At 37.9% G+C, this 14,440-nt stretch overlaps 1 pseudogene; it reads right to left on the bottom strand.

Moving 5' to 3' along the window:
• Positions 1 to 1,248: 1,248 nt before the first annotated feature.
• On the bottom strand, positions 1,249 to 3,489 carry LOC149175823 (SAC3 family protein B-like; annotated as a pseudogene).
• Positions 3,490 to 14,440: the final 10,951 nt, after the last annotated feature.

Here is a 14,440-nt window from a genome sequence, read left to right as displayed (position 1 = left end):
CACCATTTAATTATTTCTCTGTCAATCTGTACAGCCAAACGCTGAGTTATTCCTCCAGCGTTTCCCAGAACTCAGAACTCTCCACAAATGATTTATCATACAATAAATAAATTTCATCTGAGGGAAAACAAATCGATGAAAAGTAGGGAGCTGGAAAACCAATCGACGAAGATAGGGAAAGAGTTGTCCATCTGTGCTGGGGACAGAGCAGCGTTACATTATTCCATTTGAAACTTTTTTGATGATCAATAAAAAGACGACAACTGTAGCTGCATATCATAACTGAAGTGAAAAATAGGAAATCGAATCCTGTTTCTCTGCCCTGGTAGATGTCTCTGATTTAAATTTTGGCTTTTTGGTTTCTGACTTTTTTCCTTCCCTGTGCCTTTTTCACCGCTTGGTTTTCGACTTTTTCACCTTTTGTGTCATTCAAAGCCTCCTCCTTTATGCACTACTTACAACAATATTGATGTGTTCAACTCTTTCCCCCTTCCCTTATATTATGGTCTGAAAATGCATTTTTATAGAATTTGATCTATCCCTCTCACTGATACTCCACTCAAGATTCTTCTAAGACCGAAATGGAACCAACTTCAAAGAGTCTCAATTAAGTTCAGATGATATTCTTCTCTCATTCTTTATGACTAAAACTAGTATTCGACCCAAAGAAAAAGTCAAGTCAGGTAATGAATTTATTTCATCGAACTTACACCCAAACTACAGGGTACTTAAGAATTTGTTGCAGCTGAATTATGCTTGTAGCAGCACATTCTTTCCACTGAGGCACACATCGGAAGTTGTTCGACTTGTCTCTTTAAAATCAAACTGCTGTAGAAAAGTGTCTTTAAATAGCACAAGGAATCTTGGATTTCGTTTTTGGTTTGATAATTTGGAAGTGAACCATGTCGTTGGTAATCACATTCCAAAATATTACTGCGAGCAAAAATGCCTTTGTTTGTGGTATGCCATTATGGAATCGATTTTTGAATAATGCATTGTCACCTGTATTGAAGACTTGTGTCATTCAAGGCCGCCTCCTCTGTTTGACCAAAATCTATAGTGTGTTGCACCTCATCAAGATCTGGAATTTGGTAGTTTACTTCTTCCATGCCACCTTTTTCTACCAAAAAATTTGCTCATCAGAGGTGATTGCACAGGTGCATCCTTGAGTTCTCTGGTTATTTTATCCAATACCACTGATTCTTGATTGCCTTCCCTTGCATGCTGCAAGAATTGATTTTTTAGAATCTATCCATTAGGTGCCAACCTTAAACCCCTTGATAGAGCCCTGGAACTTGCTTCAAACATTTCATTTAATGAAGGTTCCACTTTGGTAGCACTTGCAGAGGATATAAAGACTTGACGAGTAGATGAAAGAAGGTTCTTTACATCATTTCCTGCTGAAACAATGGTGCCTGGTCGTGAAACATATGCAACAGGAGCAGGTTCACTAGCTAATAGCATTAACCGCCAATTGTAAATTTTTCGATATATAGGAACCCATTTTGGAATAATAAGACTTCTAGAACCAATGCATTCATAAGAAGTGTTGTTTTGTACCATTAAATCAGCCTCCATCAACATCATCAAATCACCTTTTCTTGCCAATCTTATCTCAGTCAAATATTGACATAAGGATTTCTCAAGATATGTTTTCTGTTCTTGGACGTCATCCAATGCACTAATTTGAGGATGTAAATTCAATGATGAATATTCTTGCAATTTGACCCCACAAGAAACAGGACCCTAGTTTAATGAAGGAAAGTAGGGAAGCTTGCACACTCTGAGTGCATGAACAATTGAATCAATGTTAGAAACCACGTTCCATCCAGACTTGGGAAAATATGAGTTTAGAAATCCACCTTCCACAATATCATCAAACACATTAATTTTAGGTGGTGGCCAACCAGGAACACTGTTCTGAGCTGTGGAACAATGTCACTTTCAGTTCTTTCCAATGCCTAATTGAAAACAACAATACAATCCCTCAGTGTCACTTCTGATGGATTCACATTTAAGAGGGCATTCAAATGACGGTCCAGAGACTCTAAAACCAGATCTCGAACGTCTAAAGGATAAACATTTGGTTATAAAGGAGCATGATGGGCAAGCCACAATAACCCCTCTCTTAAGCAATCATCACTAAAAAAACCCTTTGACATCATTTTCATTCTCTCTATCAAGAATAACAGACCAGCTATTAATCCTCATCCTATCCAATTTATGAAGCTCTAACAGGTTCTCTATTGTGATTCCTTCAACATTTCCAGAGCTCAAGATCAGGAGAGGTAAGTGGGAACCCGGTTGAACACTCCTTACAAGAGACTGCAGTCTTGTTCGTTCAAGATCCCATTGAACATTGTCAGCCAATAGAAACAGAAGGCTGCTTGCTCCTACTAAGCTAGCCTCATTGCTTTCAAGACTGTCAGCATCAAAAGCCACATCTCTCAAAATGGACAAACTTAACACATCATGAGTGCCACTGCCTTCAGTATCCATGGAATTTCATTTCTTTAAAATAGTCATATCTAACTTGCACTCTTTGTTGTCTATTTCACCATTGCTCATTAATTCAGCACGCAACCATCGCCCCACCATGGTGTTGTGAAAGTTACATGATTCCATAGAATGGCCTAAGTTATCTTGCATTCGAGAACATGTCACTAACTCCCAACATAGACACTTGGCATGAGATTTTTTTTTTTTTTTTTTTTTTTTTTTTTTTTTTTTTTTTTTTTTTTAAATAGGCATGATTTTCTCAGGCCCATCTAGTCTTGACCACATTCTTTCATGTCTCTTACGTATTTCTCTTATAATCTGATCAATCTTGATCTCTAATGCCGGTGGAGGACATGTGGGTATGCATGCCACGAATTCTTCATAGCATGCTTTCACTTTGTTGAATCTAACAGGAGGGCCCAAAAAGAGAGAATTCAGAGCTTTAGCAGCCTTCATGCGATGCATATTGTGCACCTTTTTTTCTGCCTGACGCTTCCATTTCCTTAGGAAAATGTTCAATTTAGCACGATTAGCTTCTGCCATCCATATAGCCAATCTTTCTTTCTCTTCTTCAAGTTCAGATTCAATTACGACACTCTCATCTTCTTCGACTCTCTCTGTACCACGTGTTTCAGCTTTATCACATAACGATTTTGATACATCCTTTCTTTCAACTAGATTCACTAAGCATTCTTCCACCGGAATAAGACTCCTGTTAACGTCCAACTCTAGTTCAGAAGCAAACACATTTCTACTTTTTTTCTTTGGTTGATGCTCTTGCAGTGAATTCGACAAAGGTAGTTTAGACTTTCCTATTACAAATCCGGGTGTCACATGTTCTACGCTCAAATTTGGCATGGGCAATGAGACTGGAAACTTGTCTACTTCCTCTACCTCTTCCATTTGATGACTTCCAGACTCCTGAAGAATCTGCCAGTGTTGGACCTGATCTTCATCATTGAGTTGCTCATCCTCTTCATAATCAGGCATTTCCTCTTCTGGGGGGACAATGGAAGCAACTGTAGATTCTTTAGACTAAGTATCCCTATAAGACTTATCAACTGGAACATCCAAAGCCTTCATAGCTTGCCAAGTTCCATCCATAATTGGCACCTGACTAGAAGAAAACACATCGAAGACTACTTTTGCAGACCTTTTCTGATGTACAAGTTGAGAACACTTGGTGGGAAAATCCGTATCACTACTCAAGAATGGACCTTCTTTCACCATGTAAGCATCTTCATATTGCTTGAGAGAAAACCCGTGGTATTCTAGAAGACCTTCAATATCTTCTCCGTCCATGCCTAACCACTTTACAACCTGAGAAACTGGAATACCTTGATTCTTCTGCAACCCACTGTGCAGTGAAGCTAATGGTTGAGTCCGCAACTGTTTGATGCCGCAGCAGGTTCGGGAGATACAGTCCTTGTCATTCCATGATATTGCTGGTGCTATAACTATGTTTGCGCATGTTGTGGCCACCAACAACCCCCCTCCTCCTTTAGTATTAGAAATAACACTAGACAAGTGGGGACCCTTAGTAAAAAATTAAAAAAATTTCATAATTTTTTTTTGTATTATACTCCTTAAAAATACATCGCATGGAGAAGAGTAAAACATTTCTTTATGAGAACAATAATAAACTGCGAAGAGTGACGTGAAATTCATCGCATCGCATACATTAAGAAGCGCCCATAAATGAAGATCTTGAGAAATCTCCGATGGCCAATATGCGACATTGCATATTGCAACATCGCATAAGCAGCACAAAATAACTTAACAAATTTCAAAGATCTGCGATCTACGATCTTGCGATAAGCGCGATGCTGCGATCTTGCGATAAGCACGATAACGTGATTCTGTGATAAACTGATCAGGAAACTCTGCGATGACACATCTTGATAATGCGATCCACGATGCTACGATGTGAGTCACAGAAATCACCCATCGCAAATTTTCCTTGGCTCAGCATTCAAGAAAAGTTGTCCCTAAACCAAAAATTGGGCACGCGTCTTAAAGGAAATTAATGAATGTACGCCAAAGTATTCATGAAGGACAGTTTTGTGTTTTTCAAGGAGTCAGTTCACTATGGGTGTCCTGATTTTATACATTCGTAGATCTTAGAGCTTTCGTGTCAAAATTTATTATCATTACTCTTTTCCTTTGCGTGAACTGCAGGAATAAAAAACAGGAAACAACATGAACCAAATGTGCAGGAAACATCTAAGGAAAAAGGGAAAGTGTCAATTCTCGGAGAACAGAGAAGAGATGTCCTCATAAACGGATATCGCATGCAACAGAAATGCAGATTTCAGAGTATTACTGAACAGATGCTGATATCAATAGGCGATTCGACACTCAAGGTCAAAAGCTCACAAAAGCAGCATGTTTACAAAATTCTGAAGCTTATGCCCAGTAAAGGAAAAAGTGCTAAAGGCGGAAAACGCACCAGAAAGGCCCGGATCTAAGAACGGAGGCAGTTTTCGATGCGCGATTAGCGCCTAGTGCTAATTGTGCATCGCTAAGAAAATTGTTCAGAAAGAAAAGTCCCTAACTTGCTTATTCATCCACGAGTCCGGAAACCGTGATAGCAAAAGCAGAAGCAATTTGAGAGAAATTTGGGTTGTTACCAAGTATATACGCAGTAAATTCACCCAGCTAGAGGATGATTCCCAAAAACATCTTCTAGTTTACTAAAAAGTGGTGCTAGCGCTTGCCATTTCTATTTGTGTAGCCCAAGCAAAAGCAAAAAACAACCAGCCGACTCTTCCCAGGCAAATGTTGCATACTCGCAACATTAAGGAGCAAATGCAGAAATAGTTAGGAATTAGATTCAATTTTTAGAAATAATTTTGCTTAGATAAAGGGCGGTCATTTAAACCGTATCCTAAATTTATGTAATTAAGTTATTTAGTTAGCAGTATTTAAACCCTTCTCATGCATTTAGAGAAGGGTCCAGAAATTTGTCAAAAACTTGTCCTCAAAACATGCACTTTTGCACCCTCAGAGGAGGTTTTGATGAATGAATGGATCAAGGTTTATTAATGTTTGCATTTGATATCTGCTACTGATGTTGCACTTCTGTACTCTTGGTAGATATTAGAACAAGGAGAGATAAATCATTGTTGCTTGAAGCTTATGAGTAGGACCAGTCATAAATGGTACTTTTATCTCTTGGCCATTTCTGCTTATATTCTTAAAGTGATATACAATTTTTAGTTGTTTATATGTTATTGCATGAATGTTTGAGTTACCATTTGGCACTTTTGTACGGTGGAGCCATTTATTTATGTTTGATATATGAATAAATTATTATGCGATATGTTGTTCACAACTGTTTTGCCTAACTTTTTATGCAAAGTGGTTCATCTTAATTGATTTCCATTCTTATGATAGCTGAATGATCTTTATTACCAGTTATTATTTGAAATCTCTTTAGATCGCATAATAGAATAAATACATCCCCGGTTAGCATAAATTAGATGTGTTGTTTTCATTAGATTACAATATCATAGAATTAGATTAAAGTAGTTTAGATTAGAACTCTTAGATCAGCATCATCCAACTCTACACACACACACACCCTTAGATTGGGAAACTGGTCCCATTATCCCCAGTCGGACCTGCTATACCAAACGGATAAGGAGCTGCCAACCAAGGTCCGAACCGGGCGGGTATCCCCCTTGTTATCGACCTGATTTTCGGGGCTTCAACATATTTGGTGCTAGAAGGAGGGCCTGAACTATGAATGGTACCTAAATCAAAATCAAAATACCATTCTAAGAGTAAATCGCCCTCATCATCTCCCCCAACTTCTCCAGTATATTTAAATCCAGAGTCATAAGTCGCTCGAGTATCAATCGCTGCTACACACCCTCATATTTCAGACCAATCTACCATTAAACCTCTTGGAGTTGAATCTCTGATTCACAAACTTTAGGGATTTTCCCTTTCTCCTCAGACGTCTGATAAATCTCAAAGCAGTGTGACTTCGCAGTACAATCCTGCTCATCCCCTAACCAGGTTAAAGAGTGAAAAATTTGGCATTCAGCCAACTGAGTTGCCTCTTCCCACCAAGAAAAGAGCGAGGAAATCACCACAAGAGTCTGACAGTGAGACTCTTTCGTCTACATCGCCCATTTCAACTACCTCACCGTGAAGTCAACCACCCACACCTCCATTCCAAACCATCATCGATCCGTCTACCGGAACTCCCACAACCCCTCTTCAATCCTCTACGATCATAGTATCCTCATCTTCCCAGCCACAGAGATCATCTTCTGCACTTTTCTCTACTAGCAGCTCAACGATGGCCCAGTCTCCATGGAACAACCCTGGGGCAGTTTTAATGCCCGCGCCCTTGAGTCAAATACCAGCCCATCCTAAGAAATGGCTGCCCAAATTCAATCCAGAAGTAGGCATGCTAGTAGAAGAACACATAAACAATTTCATGTTTTCTATCAATCTCAACGGAGTTACTAACGAAGATGTTGTTGTTCGGCTTTTTCCCTATACACTACAAGGGACAGCCAGGTCATGGTATTTTTCATTACCCTCCAGGTCTATCACAAGTTGGGATATCTTCCAGAATCAATTCCTTATCAAGTTTGGTGATGACAGATCAACGACAACACTAATCAATGACCTATCCAATCTTAAGGCCCAAGCTGAAGAACCTATCAAAGATTTCGATTTACGGTTCAGTAAAATTCTCAACAAAATTCCCACCGCTTCCCAATCCAGCGAAGAAGTACGATGTGAATGGTATATTACTTCTTTACCATCAAACATAGCAATTTTCGTGGATAGAGCAAATAAAACAACCTTAGTTGAAAACATGACAGAGGTGATAGCAATAGAGAAACACGTAATAGCCCTGGAAAAGAGATCCGCGATAGAGGAACGCAAGTCTAAAAAAGTCACCTTCAAGGAAGACTCCAAGAAGAAACAAACAAAAGACCCTTTCGATCTGGAAGGATTGCAGAAAGTATTAAAGACCATGTCTAATGAGGTGGTTGACATAAAAAAACAAGTAGCAAAAACTTCTTTAAAAAAGCCCTACAGAGCTTTTAAAAGAGGTCCTTCAACGGATGCAAAACCACCCAATGCCATCTCCAATGCTGAAACTGAGGAAGAGGAAGAAGAAGAAAGTGCCACTGAAGGGCAGACCGATGACGAAGAAGTTTTGGAATTATAAGGAACGTGGGATTTCATCCTCCCACAAGAAGAAGATCAAGAAGTATTTCTGGTTAGCACACGAAGAAGAAATCAACTTGATCCTCCCCAAACTACCCCTAAGTAGAAGAGAGCAAGCCCTACAACAAAAGATAAAGTCGCAACAAAGAAAACAACCACTAAAGCGACTCAATCTAGCCCAGTCCAAGCAGATCAATCAACTCCATCAAAGACACTGATAGTGTCGGATGAAATGGAGTACAATATTATTGATGACATGAAAAATACTAGGGCTAATATTACCCTTTATGAATTGAGCAAATTGAAGCATCAACAGAAGATAATGATGAAAGAATTACATGCCGTGCCTATTGTACCTTTGCCTACCACTGTACTCTCTCAAGCTTCCCACAACATGGGAAGACCTCCAACTAACGCGATCAATAAGATTGATCCAAATGATATCGCCTTGATTGGAGGAAGATCAAGATCTCACACTCCCCCGTTTCTTCTCACTTATGAAATTTTCAATAAAAATGTGCACAATTGTTTGGTAGATTCTGGTGCTTCATCGAATATTTTACCCAGATCAATATGTGCTAAGTTAAATGTTCAACCACAAAAATCTGCAGTGCGCATAGTTCAGCTTGATCGATCTCAAGTCGAAGTGATTGGTGAAATTAATCAAGTAACCATAAGATTGTCATCTAACCCAAAGGTATGTCAGGTTATTGACATTCTAGTGGCTAATATCCCAGAATTCTATGGCTTAATTCTTAGCAGGGATTGGTCTGAGAAACTCCATGGATACTTTGCAACCGACTGGTCACACATGTGGTTACCCTACAATGATAAACCGAGTCAAATAAAGGTTGAATGAGAGTTACACCAGAAGTACATAGTAACGGAATTAGAGGGAGAAAATGAAGCAGTATCGTATAACAGCAATATCATAGGCAATTACTCGGTAGATTCCTTTCTCGGTAATTTCAATGCTCACACATCACCTTACTTAGAAAATTCAGTTTTGTCCCAAGTCGAAAATTTTTCCCAAACCGATAGTTCAAAGTGTGTTAATTTTGTAGATAAACCTGTAAATACATCTTTGTTTTGGAAATTATATTTTGATGGTTCTAAATCTAATGAAGGAGTAGGAGCAGGATGCGTTCTAATTAGTCCAGAAGGAAATAAGACCATGCTTACGTGCAGACTCGAATTCAATTGCACAAACAATACAGCAGAATATGAGACCTTGGTGCAAGGCCTATACAAAGCAATCGGGTTAAACGTCAAGTATCTTCAAGTCTTCGGAGACTCTGAGATTATCGTCAAATAGGTACGTAACACTATACATTGCCTATCAGATCATTTAAAACACTATCAATCTTTAGTACAAGATTTGAATGAGCATTTCATAGCATTTAATATTTCTTCAATCCCGAGACTTCAAAACGCAAGCACAGACCTTTTGGCTAACGTTGCCTCTAGGCTTATTTCCTCCAAAGATTTTAGTCCAGATAGATTCTCAATGGAATTAATCTTTAGACCGTCCATCCCTGACAACATTACAAATTGGAGAGTATTCAATGACGATCCTGATATTGTAAATTTCCTCACTTCTGAAGGATCCTACTCCAATCAGATAATTGACGAAGACCATCACGATCGACAAATACAACAAAATAGCACTGATAATGCTATACCTAAATCGGTGGTTAAGTTAGAAGACTTATACGATTTGAAAAATCGGTTTAAAAGGTCTACCAATTCAAAGCTCTACAGTCCAACTTTGAACTACGAATTAGTAAACCTAGGAACCGATGATAAACCACAAAACGTTAATCTAGGCATCGGCCTAGTCCCTGAAGAAAAACTAGCGTATATTTATCTTTTGAGACAATATAAAAATGTTTTTGCCTGGAATTACGATGAGTTGAAGACGTACGACACTTCTATCATTCAGCATACTATTCCTATGATTGACAACGAAAAACCTGCCCAACAGAAACAGAGAAAGATCCACCCCAATTTAGAAAATCAGATAAAAACTGAGCTAAATAAGTTATTAAAAGCCAGAATAATTTTCCCCGTCAGACATTCCAAATGGGTCTCCAATATGGTACCCTTTAGAAAGAAAAACGGAGATATTAGAATCTGTATCGATATTCGGAATCTTAACAAAGCCTGTAAAAAAGACAATTTTCCTCTTCCACCTATGGAACAGATATTACAGGCAGTAGCAGGCTCAAAACTGATGTCTTTCTTGGACGGATTTTCAGGATATAATCAAGTGTTGGTGCATCCCGATGATCAGTTGAAAACCACATTCAGAACTAAATGGGGCACATATGCATATCGGAAGATGCCATTTGGTTTGATTAATGCCGGCGCTACATTTCAAAGAGCCATGGACATCGCATTTAAGGGTTTAGTCAATAAATCTATAGTAATTTATTTGGATGATAGAATAGTGTACTCCAAGAAGCGAAGCGACCATATCAAAGATTTAAAACAAATTTTTCAACGATGTTTAAGGTATGGGATTTCACGTAACCCAAAGAAATCTCTTTTCGCATTAAGTGAAGGAAAACTCCTAGGATTCATAGTGTCAAAATCCGGTATTCACATTGATCCTGACAGAATCAAAGAAATCTCTGAAATATCTCTACCTCATAATAAAAAAGCCATGCAATCTTTCCTTGGTCAAATCAATTTTGTAAAGAGATTTGTCCTAGATTTTTCACGAATTGTGTCTCCTTTGCAAACCATGATTAAAAAGAATTCAAATTTCAAATGGGGTCAAGATGAACATAAAGCATTCAACCTGATCAAACAAGCTATTATTAATGCTCCATCTTTAGCAACCCTGAATTTTTCAGAATCTTTTGTTTTATACACATTTGCCTCAGAGAAGTCATATGCTGCGATTCTAACTCAAGCAAATCAAGAAAAAGCGGAAGCTCCAATTGCGTTTTTTAGCTCAAATTTACAAGGTGCTGAACTCAATTATTCAGACATGGAAAAATAGGCCTATGCTATTTTCAAAGCGATCAAATATTTCAGACCTTTCCTACTTAAAACCCATACTAAGATCATAGTACCATTTCCAGCGGTAAGAAATCTTCTAGTACAGAAGGATATGGGTGAGAAAAGAGCAAATTGGATCACTGCTTTACAGGAATACGACCTTGAGATCAAACCAGCAAACATTGTAAGAGGTCAAGGCTTCTGCAAAATGTTGGCTGGAGCATCGCAAATCTCTGAAATTTCATTCGAAGAGATACAAATGTATGAGGTAAGCCTAAACGATGCAAAATCATTGTATGCTGATATCATTTATTATCTTAAGAATGGGTATGCTCCATCACACCTAGATCACACTAAGAAAAGAGCTCTGAGATTGAAAGCTAAACAATATCAGCTCATAAATGATATTCTTTTTAGAAAGAATTATGATTCTGTTTTTCTTAGATGTCTTGAAAAAACTAAAGCTGAAAAAGTTTTGCAGGAACTCCACGATGGACTAGCAGGCGGACACTATGCTGGAGATGCTACTGCAAATAAAATTTTACGTGCAGGATATTACTGGCCTACGCTGTTCAAAGATTCACACAGTTACGTGAGGAAATGTCAAGTCTGCCAAACTACTGCTAGAAGACAAAAGAAGTCGTCCCTGCCACTACAACCGGTAAACATCGAGCAACCATTCAGTCAGTGGGGCTTGGACATAATAGGTGAGATCGTTCCTCACTCTTCTAAGCAGCATAGATACATCCTCACGGCAACAGATTATTTTACTAAATGGGTAGAAGCAGTTCCTCTCAAGAAGGCTAATTCTGAAAATATTATCGAATTCATAGATCAATTTATAATCACTAGGTTTGGATTGCCAACGGCTTTAATGTATGATAATGCATCATACTTTTCTGGAAATGCAATGACTGAGTTTGCACTTAAAAGAGGTTTCAAACTAAAATATTCGGCCAATTACTATCCGCAAGGTAATGGGTTAGCTGAGTCAACAAATAAAAACCTAATCAGGATTATTAAAAGAACAGTTGACCAGAACCAAAAGAATTGGCATAAAGCTTTGGTAAATGCTTTATGGGCAGATAGAATAACAAAAAAGGCTTCCATAGGCACTTCCCCCTTTAATTTAGTTTATGGGAAAGAAGTGGTTCTTCCAACTCACTTAGTCATTCCCTCTTTGTCTTTAATACAATACATTGATGAAGTACCTACTTCCTCCATACAAAAAAGACAAATGGAAATAATTAAATTAGAAGAGCAACGAGAACAAGCTAAGAAAACCCATGCTCATCATCAAGCGCTAATAAAATCCTCTTTTGATTCAAACATAATGACCAGAAAAATTTTTCAGATGGGAGATTTAGTTTTAAAATGGGATAAGGCTCATGAAGAAAAGGGCAAACATACAAAATTTCAAAAGATGTGGCTTGGTCCTTTTCAGATTGTTGAAGTCATACGTCCATCAACGTTTGTCTTACAGGATTTAGCAGGTAGAAGGGATTCTTTGCTTGTTAATGGACAAATCCTTAAAATATATTTTCCATAAAAGATTATTCTTCTATTTTGTAGAATAGTTTTATTTTTCTTTTTCTTTTTCATAATAAAACCAGTTGTAAATGGTTACTACCGGTATTCACGAAAAGACACCAATTGTCTTTCAGATTTTGAGCTTTTCGCTTGTATGAACAGAAAATTTTTGAAAATCTGATCTTTATTATTGACAGATACAGTTAAAAACTTTAGCCTAGATATGATACTAGTTTCAACTTCAAAAAATTTGATGAAAGCAACCTTTAGTGAAGAAATTGTTTTATATCAGCACAATGAAAGGTATCAATAAAAAAATAAAGATTCTCTGTAAAACTGCTGTTTTCAAACTCTATTATTGTCGTCCAGATCTTTCTTAAGGAAAATAATGATTTCCTCCCTGTCAAAGAAAATCGTAGCATTCAGAGGGACAATCCAAGAAACACTATATCTCAAAGAATAAGAGGTCTCATCACAATCCGGCATATCATGATCATAGATATTATAACTTTGCTGACTTTGCCAAACACTGTCCATCAAAACAGGGCAATGACTCAAGATTGTTTAAATCAAAAGACAAGGGGTCTCATCAAGAGCCAGCTTGTTCAGTAAAAGTGTAAATCAAGTGAATGACTGTGTCATAATTTGGCTACCAAACCAAGACATTGTTCTTTAAGAATAAAAAGGAAAAAGTGTCAATGTGGATTTTTCTTTGAAGGTTGTAGATAACCTTAAGTAGGATAAAGGATCATTGCTGGGTAACAGGTAACCCTGTCGAGGCTATGGACGCCTGCTGGCAGCAGAGGCTCTACCTACGACAAATGAGCATATTTTAAAGCTAGCACATAGAGAAGACTTTATTTTATCTTTACAAGACCAAGTAATGGATGATATAAATACAAGGACAAGCCTGAGGAAGCAAACAATTAGAATATAAAGAGGTTGAAACAAAATATCATTGATACAATAGGGCATAATGTACTCTATCTATCCATAACAAAGTTTAGATTTATGAAAATTTTTCCATTTTGGAAGTTTAAAAAATTCAATAGAAAAGCATAGATAACTGGTTCTTCCAAGTGAATCGCCATTGTTGTGGCCACCAACAACCCCCCTCCTCCTTTAGTATTAGCAATAACACTAGACAAGTGGGGAACCTTAGTAAAAAATTCAAAAAATTTCATATTTTTTTTTTGTATTATACTCCTTAAAAATACATCGCACGGAGAAGAGTAAAACGTTTCTTTATGAGCACAATAAAAAACTGCAAAGAAGCGATGCGAAATTCATCGCATCGCATACATTAAGAAGCGCCCATAAATGAAGATCTTAAGAAATCTTCAATCGCCGATATGCGACATCGCATAAACAACACACAATAACTTAACAAATTTCAACGATCTGCGATTTGCGATCTTGCGATAAGCGCGATGCTGCGATCTTGCGATAAGCGCGATAACGCGATTCTATGATAAACTGATCAGGAAAATCTGCGATGACACATCTTGATAATGCGATCCGCGATGCTGTGATGTGAGTCGCAGAAATCGCCCATCGCAAATTTTCCTCGGCTCAGCATTCAAGAAAAGTTGTCCCTAAACCAAAAATTGGGTGCGCGCCTTAAAGGAAATTAATGAATGTACGCCAAAGTATTCATGAAGGACAGTTTTGTGTTTTTCAAAGAGTAAGTTCACTATGGGTGTCCTAATTTTATACATTCGTAGAGCTTAGAGCTTTCGTGTCAAAATTTATTATCATTACTCTTTTCCTTTGCGTGAACTGCAGGAATAAAAAACAGGAAACAACATGAACCAAATGTGCAGGAAACATCTAAGGAAAAAGGGAAAGCGTCAATACTTGGAGAACAGAGAAGAGATGTGCTCATAAACAGATATCGCATGCAACAGAAATGCAGATTTCAGAGTATTACTGAACAGATGCTGATATCAATAGGCGATTCGACACTCAAGGTCAAAAGCTCACAAAAGCAACATGTTTACAAAATTCTGAAGCTTATGCCCAGTAAAGGAAAAAGCGCTAAAGGCGGAAAACGCACCAAAAAGGCTCGGATCAAAGAACGGAGGCAGTTTTCGATGCGCGATTAGCGCCTAGTGCTAATCGCGCATCGCTAAGAAAATTGTTCAAAAAGCAAAGTCCCTAACCTGCTTAGTCATCCACAAGTCCGGAAACCGAGATAGCAAAAGCAGAA

Source organism: Pinus tabuliformis, chromosome 4_1 (assembly GCF_031772625.1).
Source record: "Pinus tabuliformis cultivar Carrire ecotype Pingquan chromosome 4_1, CPIR1, whole genome shotgun sequence".
NCBI lineage: Eukaryota > Viridiplantae > Streptophyta > Pinopsida > Pinales > Pinaceae > Pinus > Pinus tabuliformis.
This window is presented reverse-complemented; position numbering and strand designations above follow the sequence as displayed.